Genomic DNA, 10,865 nt, shown 5'->3' on the forward strand with positions numbered 1-10,865 from the left:
ACTGAAGATGAAAAGAAAACTGGAACTGGGAGAAGAAGGAAAGAATTTCCATTTTTTCCTTTGAGGTGTCCAGAAGAAGTTTAAATAATGGAATATTATTATTAATTATCATTATTTTCACACCTTAGGATCTTCTGGGGGGAAAGGTGCTTTTGTCCTATGAAGGTATCTCACTGATAATACTGTTTACAAAGAAGTCTTCTCAATAATCATGAAATTTGTCTAGGAGACCTAGCAAAAAGATATGGGAAGCAAGGTGGAACAAAAGACTGGAATATCATGGAATATTACTTATCAAAGTGATCGGTGAGGTTTTGGAGAATTCTGTTATGGTGCTGTGTATGTTAATCAATCAGCAACCATTTATTGAGCACATATTGTGTGCCAGTTATAAGCTCTGGGCTACAAGACAAAAATAAAGAATTCCTGTTGTCTCAAAGTGGCATTTTGTCATGGGAAAAACAAAATATATGCAAATTAAATACAAAGTGATTTTGAAGGGGAGATTGCTGAGAGAGGGGCAAAAGGAAATGTCTCTTATAGGAGATGGCACTTGTTTGTCCTTCATTCTTGAAGAGGCCATGACATCAAGGTGATGTCATGACTTGCAGTGGATTGAAGTGAGGGAGGGCTGTGCAAGGTCACCAATTTCATTCTCTCCCCCAGAGCCCACTGGGTCCAGTGACAAGATATATATCAGGACTATTAGAGATGTCCCTGGATGTTTGAGGCAGTTGGGGTCAAGTGACTTGCCCAGGGTCACATAGCTAGTAAGTGTCTGAGGTGAGCTCAGGTCCTCACAACTTCAGGGCCAGTGCTCTATCTACTGTACCATCTAGCTGCCCAGATGTCATTTGAGATCAGCTTCAAAATAGGTAGTGATTCAAACAGGTAGAGGTGAGGAGGAAGTACATTTTGTAACTAGGGAGAAATTGGAGGTGGAATGGTGTGTTCATGGAAAGAAAAGAAGGCTAGTTTGATTTCACTGTAAAGTACTGCCATGAAGGCGAGTAACCAATCTGCAAATTTAGGTTGGAACCAGGTTCTGAAAGGCTTTAAATGCCAAATAGTGGGTTTTCTATCTGATCCTAGGGGCAAAAGGGGATTATTGAAGGTTTTTGAGGAGGGAAATTGGTATAGTTAGATCTATATTTTAGTACTATGACTTTGGCAGCAGTGTGGAGGGTGGATTAGAGAGACATGGAAGACAGAGAGAAATAGGAGACTATTCCAGTAGTGCAGATAAGGGGGTCTGAGACTGAACTAGGATGGTGGCCTTCTGAGTAAGGAGAGAGAGATAAATGTGAGCAATATTGCTGAGATAGAATCAATAGGTACTTTCAATTCATTGAAGAGAAGGAGGGTAAGTGAAGAGTCAATTGTGATTTTAAGGTTTCAACACAGAAGATTAGATGCCTAATGGTACCTCTACCAGGAAAGAGGGTGGACTAAAGTAGGTGAGGAAGAAGATGGAAATGTCTTGGCAAATGCTAATTGTTAGTTCACCTAAAAGTTTGACAGGGGTGAGCAGCAAGACAAGGGGGAATACCAGGCAGGCTGAAAAGCAAATTTCCCAGGAGTCCAAACAGGCTGTTTTTCACATCCGTTAACATTTTTCAAGGAGAATCACCAGAGGTTGTTAGTTTATATACAACACTAGAAATATGAACCCCTAGGGACCTATTGCAGTGACCCACTTATGCATCTGTTCTGCTGGTTTTCCTTTTTAGGGGTATTACAATTTTATTCTCTTCAACGTTTTAATGTATCTACCCTATTAGAAGAGAAGGTGTAGAAATTCCCCAGGAAATAAGCCAGAAAGGAAAAGATTCTAAGGAGATAGGGGTCCTAGAAAAGATTCTATATGGATGGTGAATAAACAGAAAGATCAAGAGGAATTATAGTACAGAGTAGAGAAAGAGAGAAATAACATTATGCTTTTAGAACTCTACAAAAAATGTTCCTGTAATGAAGGGTGATTCTGAGTAGTCTGCGAAACTACTATCCCTTGTTCCATGGAATAGCAAGGAGGATAGATTCTTAGGAAATAGCAAATAGAAGTCTTATTGTTGTTGTTCAGTCATTTCAGTCGTTTCCAATTTTCTGTGACCCCATTTGGGGTTTTCTTGGCAAAGATACTTAAGTAGTTTGCCATTTCCTTTGTCAGCTCACTTTACAGAGAGGAAATTAAATGGAACAGGGTTAACTGACTTGTCCAGGGTCACACAGCTAGTAAGTTTCTGAGGGCAGATTTGAACTCAGGAAAATTAGTCTTCCTGCGCTCAAGCTCAAGCATTTTATTCACTGAGCTACCTAGCTGCCCAAATTTAATGTTGGCCTTTGATTTTAATGAATTTAATTAAATTTTAGTGAATTTATTTAAATTTAAATTTAATGAATTACCACACCCAATAAAAAGAAGCTTGTTACAGTTATTGCTAACTTTATTGGTGGGGGTGCTTAACCTTTTATTATGTGTCATTAACCTTTGGTGGTCTAGTAAGGCCTATGGACCCCTTCTCAGAGTAATGTTTGTAAATGCATAAAATAAAATAATAGGATTACAAGGAAATATTAGTGACAATAATTATTTCTCTTCCATCCAAGTTAAATACCTGCTGAAATATACAAATATATATAAACATACACACGTATACATACATTTGCATGAATTTATAAATGTATGTATGTATACATGCATGTGTACATATATACATATGTGTGTGTATACAGAGCCTTTGGGGGTTCATGGACCTTTGTCATTAAGAACTCCTACTCTACCAACTACCTTTGATATAAAACTGCCCCATAAATTTGGAAAGCATGCTGTCTTTCTATAGCATGTATCTAAGATGTATAAACACATAGATCACTACTAATTTTTGCTAATTCACATGGAAATGAATTCTGTGATTAGTAAACTTTGAAAATAATACTGATGATGATTCCTGGAATTCATATAGTGTTTTAATGTGTATGTATAAATGTGTGGGGGAGGGAGGGAGGAAGAGAGAGAGAGAGAGAGAGAGAGAGAGAGAGAGAGAGAGAGAGAGAGAGAGAGAGAGAGAGAGAGATTGATTTTGAAAAGTACCTAGCTAGTAAAACAGCTAATTCTCCTGGTGAACCTGAGTCATTATCATGGCCCTGAATGCCTCTTTCATCTTGTGCTTCTTTGTCTGAGCATTGGTGACTAAAGAGTGATCATGAGATGGAAGTTTTTAGCCTTGGAGGTAATTTTGTGAGTTCAAAAGGTCAGGAACTCTTGGGTCCCTCAGTTAATGTCAGGACACTATGGGAGGTACTTCCTAAGCTACTATAGAACTTCCTGAAAAAGAAGAACACTGACAGGAAAAGGGACCCAACCCTGGCCTTGCTTTTCAGAAGACATTAACCTTGAGGGAGACAGTGCAGTGAAAAGGGAAAGTGACAAACTTATTTAAGCATCCCACAAAATGTTTCATGTTCTGATATTCTAAGCATAAACCTCTTGGGAGAGTATAATGTCAGTTACAAGGTATTGCATCATGTTATGTTTTTGTCAATTCATATTTGTAAGCTTTTAATGTTTTATGAACTCCTTTTGTGAAGAGGAATAAATAGCTGACCTATACCTGATCTATTTTTTTCTATTTAATATCTTTCTACTCTCCTTTTTGCACTGACCATAGAAATGCACCAAACCTCAACTTTAAGTGAGGTTTTGTCCCAGGGTTTCTGGAGATGAACTGTGACAAGCCAAAGAGTTCACGGGAAAGAGCCTGACCCCTTTCTTTACATCTGGGCTAGCCCAGTAATAAACTTGGTCTGCAACTATGGATTAAGATCAAGGACATTTTTAGAGGGAAAGGACAAAAACACACAGGTCACACCTTGGCCCAGCAGTGGTTCTGTGTTGTTGTAATGATATTTAAAAAAGGGGCAGCTAGATGGCAGAGTGGATAGAGCATCGGCCCTGGAGTCAGGAGTACCTGAGTTCAAATCCGGCCTCAGACACTTAACACTTACTAGCTGTGTGACCGTGGGCAAGTCACTTAACCCCAATTGCCTCACTAAAAAAAAAAAAATATATATATATATTTAAAAAACCAAAATGATACATTGGATCATATGGCTACTTTTACTAGTTTAATAGATTCCAGAAGAACGGAAGCAGACAAGAGTTTCACACATTAAGAAGAGCAAAAACAATGAATCTGGAACTCATAGACCCCATCAGACTAATGCTTATTCTGAAAAAATTCAGAAAGAGATTATTAAGTATGTGTAGTAAGTATGTTAAAAACAATGTGCTATTAAGTAGAAACCATCCAGATTTCACTAAGAAAGAAAGAAAAAATCACAACAAACTAATCTCATTTCTATTTGTGTTATTAGATTCTAGTCCAGAATGCTATAGCAATAGTTTACCTTAATTTCAGGAAAAAAAAATAGTATTTGCCTCCCAAGATATTCTTGTGGAAACAATGAAATAGGAGTTTAATAGTAGTACAATTAGATGGATACAATTTTAATTGAACAATTTTACCAGAGCCAATATGAGGAAAGGTTTCTAGTAACATGTCAGGGCTCAGACCAGAGTTGCTTTATCCTTTTTTTTCATTTTTATCAATTACGTGGATAAAGATAGAGAAGGCCAACATTAAATTTGCAGATAACACACAGGTAGGGGTATGGCTAATTGAATAGATAATATCAAGATTAAGAATTTTCAGTAGGTTACAATATCACTAAAATGAAGAAGATAAAATTTGTTATAATGTAAAAAAGTGTACAATTAGAATGTAAAATTCGACCTTTAAATTAAAAAAGAAATCGAATGCATCAGGAGAGAATAGGGGAGATCTAATGGTAATAGTTTATGTAAAACAGATGTAGAGATTTTTTGTTGACCACTAATTGAGGCAACAGTGTGAGGCAGCTGCTGAAAAAGCTAATGAAATCAGAGGCCTGTTGTATTCTGTGAACACAACTAAAGTATTATGCTTAATTCTGGATACCACATTTTATGAGGATACTCTAGAAAACATCCAGAAAAGATTAACCAAGATAGTAGGGGATTTGGAAATACTATTGTATGAGGAACAATAAAACTGAGAATGTTGAGCCTGGATCTGGCTAAGAAATCAAGTTATTAGGAGCTTCAAAATGCCTCTGTAGTGGAAGGTTGTTGCAAGGGTGATTTCTCTAAAATCTGTTCCAATTCTAAGTCATTGATTCTATACTGTATTTGTAGGTACCATTTGCTCTCATTTTAAATCTAAACAGAATTAGTATATGAGATTAACAACATATGAATAAGGACACTCAATATGTGAATTTAAATACTCATCAGTTTATAAGAATGTTATAGTTAGAAGCACATATAGAATTTTCCATCTGTCTTGCTTATAGGTGAATACAGAATCACAGAATAATAGAATCATGATAACCTACAGATATTTAAAGGCTTTTCATATGACTGAAGAAATTTTAAATCTGGAAGGGGCATTTGACTTTATCTGGTCCCATCTTTTACTTTTAGAGATGAGGAAATATCCTAAAGTGAGAGTTTAAGCAGAGAACCTTTTGACACCTTGCAATATTTTATGATCAGCTTTAAAAAGTGACATGAATTATCTTTCCATGCTTTTGGTGATAAACAGATGTAACCTCCTTAGTTTACCACAAAGGATAGTTATAGTTTTTGTAGCAGAAAGAGCAATTAGTTGAAAATGAGGGAATTTAGTTGTTGTTGTTTGCCGGGAGGGGGGGGGAGGGGGAGGGGCCCCAGGCGGGATTTTGTGCTACTAATTCATGGTATATATGACCTTAGGTGAGTACCTTCTCTCTGGGGCTGTGTTCTCATCTATAAAATGAAGTTCAATACTTGCCTCCTACATACCTCACAGGCTATTTCTATGAAGACAAAATAATGAATAAAAAAGATGTGGAAATCATTTTGGAGGCATCAGAGTTTAAAGTGATATGCGAATTATTATCATTACCCTCAACATTATTGCTTCATCCCTGTTGGTAGTAACAGATGAATTTTCTTTTTTGCATTCCCTAAAGAGGTAGGAAAAACCATTTGGAAAGGGCCTTGGATTTAAAATCAGAAACTCTGGGTTCAAGTTGTAGTTTCACTATTTATTTACTTGTGTTACCTAGGATGAGTTACTTATTCTCACTAAGCTAAATCTCCTCATCTAGAAAATGGTGACTGTAAATCACAGGGGTTACCTATTTCTTATGGCTGTTGTGAACATCAAACTGAATCCTCTGTGAACACTTTGCAATTTTGCAATTACTTTTGCACCTTGGGGGCAGCTAGTTTGCTCAGTGGATAAAGCACCGGCCCAGGATTCTGGAGGACTTCAGTTCAAATACACCCTCAGACACTTGACACTTCCTAGCTGTGTGACCCTGGGCAAGTCATTTAACCCTCATTGACTTGCAAAAAAAGCTACTTTTGCACTTTGCAAATACTATATACATATAGGTTATCAATGTTTGCCTCCTATGTAATAGCTTACCAAAAACTGCTATGTCCTCTACAATGGGGATCTACATTTTCCTTGGAAAAGTCATTAAACATAACTAGAAAATATGAATAGTGATAGGAATAATGTCAAATAGACATAAGGCACAGAGCCATAATCTTGAATCATACTTCACTGTATGACTAGTTTATTCCTATGTATATACTTAGGGACAGCTAGGTGTCACAAGAGAGAGTTCTGGACTTGGAGTCAAGAAGACCTGAGTTCAAATCCAGACTCAGACACTTATTGTGTGACCCTGGGCAAATCTCTTAACATCAGTTTGCCTCAGCTTTCTCATCTGTAAAACAGGGAAATAACGACACCTTTCTCAAAGGGTTGTTGTGAGAATCAAAGGAGGTAAGAATCGTAAATGCATCTGGAATATAGTAAGTGCTATCATCATTATCATCATCATTATCATCTCCTAGAAGTTATTTTCAAATCTTTACAATATTTCAGCCTAGATTTTTATTTTCAAAGAAATCCTTGGGGGCAGCTAGATGGTGCAGTGGATAGAGCACCGGCCCTGGAGTCAGGAGTACCTGAGTTAAAATTCGGCCTCAGACACTTAACACTTACTAGCTGTGTGACCCTGGGCAAGTCACTTAACCCCAATTGCCTCACTAAAAAAAAAAAAAAAAAAGAAGAAAAAAAAGAAATCCTTGCCTTCTTAAACTGGTTAGATCATGTTTCTGAATTCTCCATCCCTTTATGACTGCTCTCAATTTGATACAATGGGAAAAAGATAATGATATTTAGAGTCATGAATGACTTCCCACAGGAAATTAAATATGCAGACTTTATCATGATGTTTCACATAAAAGCAACACTCAGTTTGCTCAATCAACTTTTTTTTTTTTTTAGCCTCTGTCTCACAGCATTACTTCTCTTAACCATTATATAAATGGAACTTGTATTTATTCATCTCTTTGGATCAAGACTCCAGAGTGGTGATATTATAAAAAAAAAAAAAAAACAACCCTACATCAATCCATATATAATACAGTTAGCTATATTTCATCATTGAAACACATGAATAACACTTTTAAAACCTAGATGTGAAAAAATGCCTGATTAGCTGACATGCTAAAAAGAAAAACAGAATAGTAGCTCTATTTCAATTAGTCCAGCACCTTTACAGCCATCCAAATGTGCTTACCTCCATTTCAGTAAACAAGTTTCAGGTATAAGAGTCCTTTATTTTTCATCTTGCATAATCCTCAGGTCAGGTGGTCCTAGTGTGTTTTACTACTCTGATCCCTATAATATTCCTTTTGAAGCATGCCGTGCCCTGGTTATAGAGAGGGGAAATGGCACAGGAGAATCCAGCTCCTCTCTTGCCTTCTGAATACCACTGAGCTCAGACAAAGGCAACTGGTTTCTCAGCTTCACTTTGGTGAATTGGCACTTTATTTTCCCAGTTACCATGCCTACATGGAGAAGTCAGCCTTGCCAAGGATGGCATCCACAAACAAACAATAAAGAATGAATAGAAAGAGGAAATGTTTTTTTTTTTCTCTTATCAGGATTGAGGACTCTTGTTTGATGCAGTAGTCATACATTTGTCACCATTTGATAAAATGATTCCCTGGTTTTGTAATAAAAAATTGTGGTGAATCTAATGGGGTGCACAGAGAGCTGTGGATAGAGCACAGGATTTGGAATTAAAACCTGAGTTCAAATTTTGGCTCAGGGGGCAGCTAGCTGGCACAGTGGATAAAGCACCAGCCCTGGATTCAGGAGTACCTGAGTTCAAATCCAGCCTCAGATACTTGACACATACTAGCTGTGTGACCCTGGGCAAGTAACTTAATTCTCATTGCCCTGCAAAAATTAAAAAAAATAAAAAAAAAAAATTTGGCTCTGACATTTACTAGTTCTGTGACCTTGGACAAGTCATTTAACCACTTCCTGCTTCAGTTTCTTCAACAGTAAAACTGAAATAATAATAGCATTTCTCTCTCAGGGTTGCTATGAGGATAAAATGAATTAATACTTGTAAAGCACTTTGCATACCTTGAATTACTATGCAAATGCTGTGTACTAATTTTGTTCATCTCTATTACATATGTAGGGCTTGTGGATAGTCCAATTGTACATCATCTTAAACGTTATCTTAACTTGTGTTCCAGAAGAGAACAGTCTATTGACTAAAAAGGTTTTATTTGCATTCTAAAGAAAGACACTCCATTTGTGTTCTCTCATAAGCAAAAGAACAAAGAAGCAAAAAACATCAGAGATACCAAGAAGGACAAAAGATCTTTGTCCAAAACTCTTCTGAAAAAAATGCTGGAAGGTTTTATGTTTTTGGTTTTTAAACCAAGGTGGATAAGCAGGGTGCTGACCAATCATTTTTGGTTCCTATAGAGGAGAGAACAAGAAACCATTTGCAGGAAGGAAGCCTATGTCAGTGTATTGGTATTCCATTAAAAAATCATACTGACAAGAGAGAGATCAGGGAGCATCTGTCTCCAAGCATAGCTGTGAATTGGAGCTAGTACATTCTTCAAGGCCCAGTAAAACCTTCTCTGACTTAGGAAGCTTTCGCTGACCACTCTCATTTATTTTTATGCTGCTGTCTTCTGAATGCCCATATGATTTATTTTTATACCATTCATTTGACACGTTACTCCTTGACATCTCTCATATATCATTATTTGTCATGAGTACCCATATTTTTTTTTCAAGGAGATTGTCAACTTTTTGAGTACAGAGATCAGCTATTCTATTTGTTCATATAGTTTCTTTCTCCTCAGAGTGGTAGTATGGTTTAGTGGAAAGGTTAGCCTTGAATTCAGAAAGACCTGGATTCAAGTCCCACCAATGACAAATTCTAAATAATAGAGCCTTGGAAAATTAATTAACCACATACTATTCCTAAGCAATCTTCAGACTCTCTAAATTGCTGAACAATTGCTGATCTGTACAGGTTGAGGGAGGTTTTTTCACTTGGAGTTCATGACACAACTGAAATGTGACGTGTGAATGAAAAATAAAAAAGTCTGTACCCTATGATACAGTGCTCTCACATCATAGGCCTTTCATAAATCTCAATCAAATAAATGGATAAATAAGGGCAATCATATATAATTATAAGAATTATTATTTAATTATAGGTATAATTGTAGAAAGTATGAAATTGAGCTATATTGGCTCTATTTTCCTTTTTAATTATATCTCTAGTGTATTTTTTTTAAATTTTCAGTTTCCTCTTTTTCTCCTGAGCTGAAAAATTCCAGTTATGTGAGGTTTCCATGTATACAAGGCACTTGCTGTATGACATCTGCTTCTGGCCTTTCAAACTAAAGAGATCAGTGGTGTTTAGGAAACTCTTTGTTCATTGTCACATGGGCAAAAAAACTTACTTTTGTCAAATGATCCAATGTTCTTTTCTTTTCCAGAAAAAAATATGTAGGACTGGAAGTGACTTTAGAAACCATCTTCTCCAAACATTTTATTTTATAGATGACGAATTTTAGAACAACAAACATCTATTTAGGATCTGTAATCATTCTTCAGCAGTCTTGATTTATACTGGGTTCACTCAGCTCTAATTCTTTCCTTTCCAGGTTTTGCAGTCATAGAATGTTGGGCTTGGAGTAATGAATGTGTGAGTTCAAATCCTTCCTCAGATAGTTACTAGCTGTTTGACCCTGAGCAAGTCATTTAACTTCTCTTAGCTTCAGTTTCTTCATCTGGAAAATGGGGATAATTCTGCCACCTACCTAATAGGGTTGTTGTGAAGATTAAATAAACAAATATATAAAGGGCTATTCAAATCTTAAAGTTTTCTATAAATGCTAGTTATTATTGTCACTAACTATTATTTTCTTCATCTCTACTAAGAAGCCACACCAATAGGAAGAAATAGTTTTAAAACACAATATTAGGGGCAGCTAGGTGGCGCAGTGGATAGAGCACTGGCCCTGGATTCAGGAGGACCTGAGTTCAAATCCAGTCTCAGACACATACCCTAGGCAAGTCACTTAACCCCAATTGCATCAAAAAAAGACAAAAAAGAAAGAAAAAGAAAAAAACTCCACAATATTAAAGGAAGCTAGAACTAAAGAAAAAAAAATCCCAACAGATCTTCAAGGACATTACCTCCTGCCCCAAAATGTGATTCCTGTACCACCCTAAATGAGTACATTGGGTTGTAGTATTTTCACTTTTTCAGCTGCTTGGATACAAAACAATATTGATTGTTTAACTGTCATGCACTCTAGCAAAAAACAAACAAAAAAATGTCATCGCACCTACTAGCTTCTCTAACTACTTCCAAGTTCTCCTACATGTCTACAAACTTTCTTCTCTGTTTAGCTAAAAGTGAAAATAAAGAAAAGT

At 36.5% G+C, this 10,865-nt stretch overlaps 1 protein-coding gene across 1 annotated transcript in view; it reads right to left on the reverse strand.

The window, feature by feature from the left end:
- The window catches only part of KCNJ16 (potassium inwardly rectifying channel subfamily J member 16), a 29,982-nt gene extending 22,092 nt beyond the window's left edge, over positions 1-7,890 (reverse strand). The window contains exon 1 of the mRNA XM_043964073.1: positions 7,681-7,890. The gene's annotated coding sequence lies outside the window, so the exon portion shown is untranslated. The remainder of the gene's footprint in view (positions 1-7,680) is intronic.
- Positions 7,891-10,865: the final 2,975 nt, after the last annotated feature.

This window comes from Dromiciops gliroides, chromosome 4 (genome assembly GCF_019393635.1).
Source record: "Dromiciops gliroides isolate mDroGli1 chromosome 4, mDroGli1.pri, whole genome shotgun sequence".
Classification (NCBI taxonomy): domain Eukaryota; kingdom Metazoa; phylum Chordata; class Mammalia; order Microbiotheria; family Microbiotheriidae; genus Dromiciops; species Dromiciops gliroides.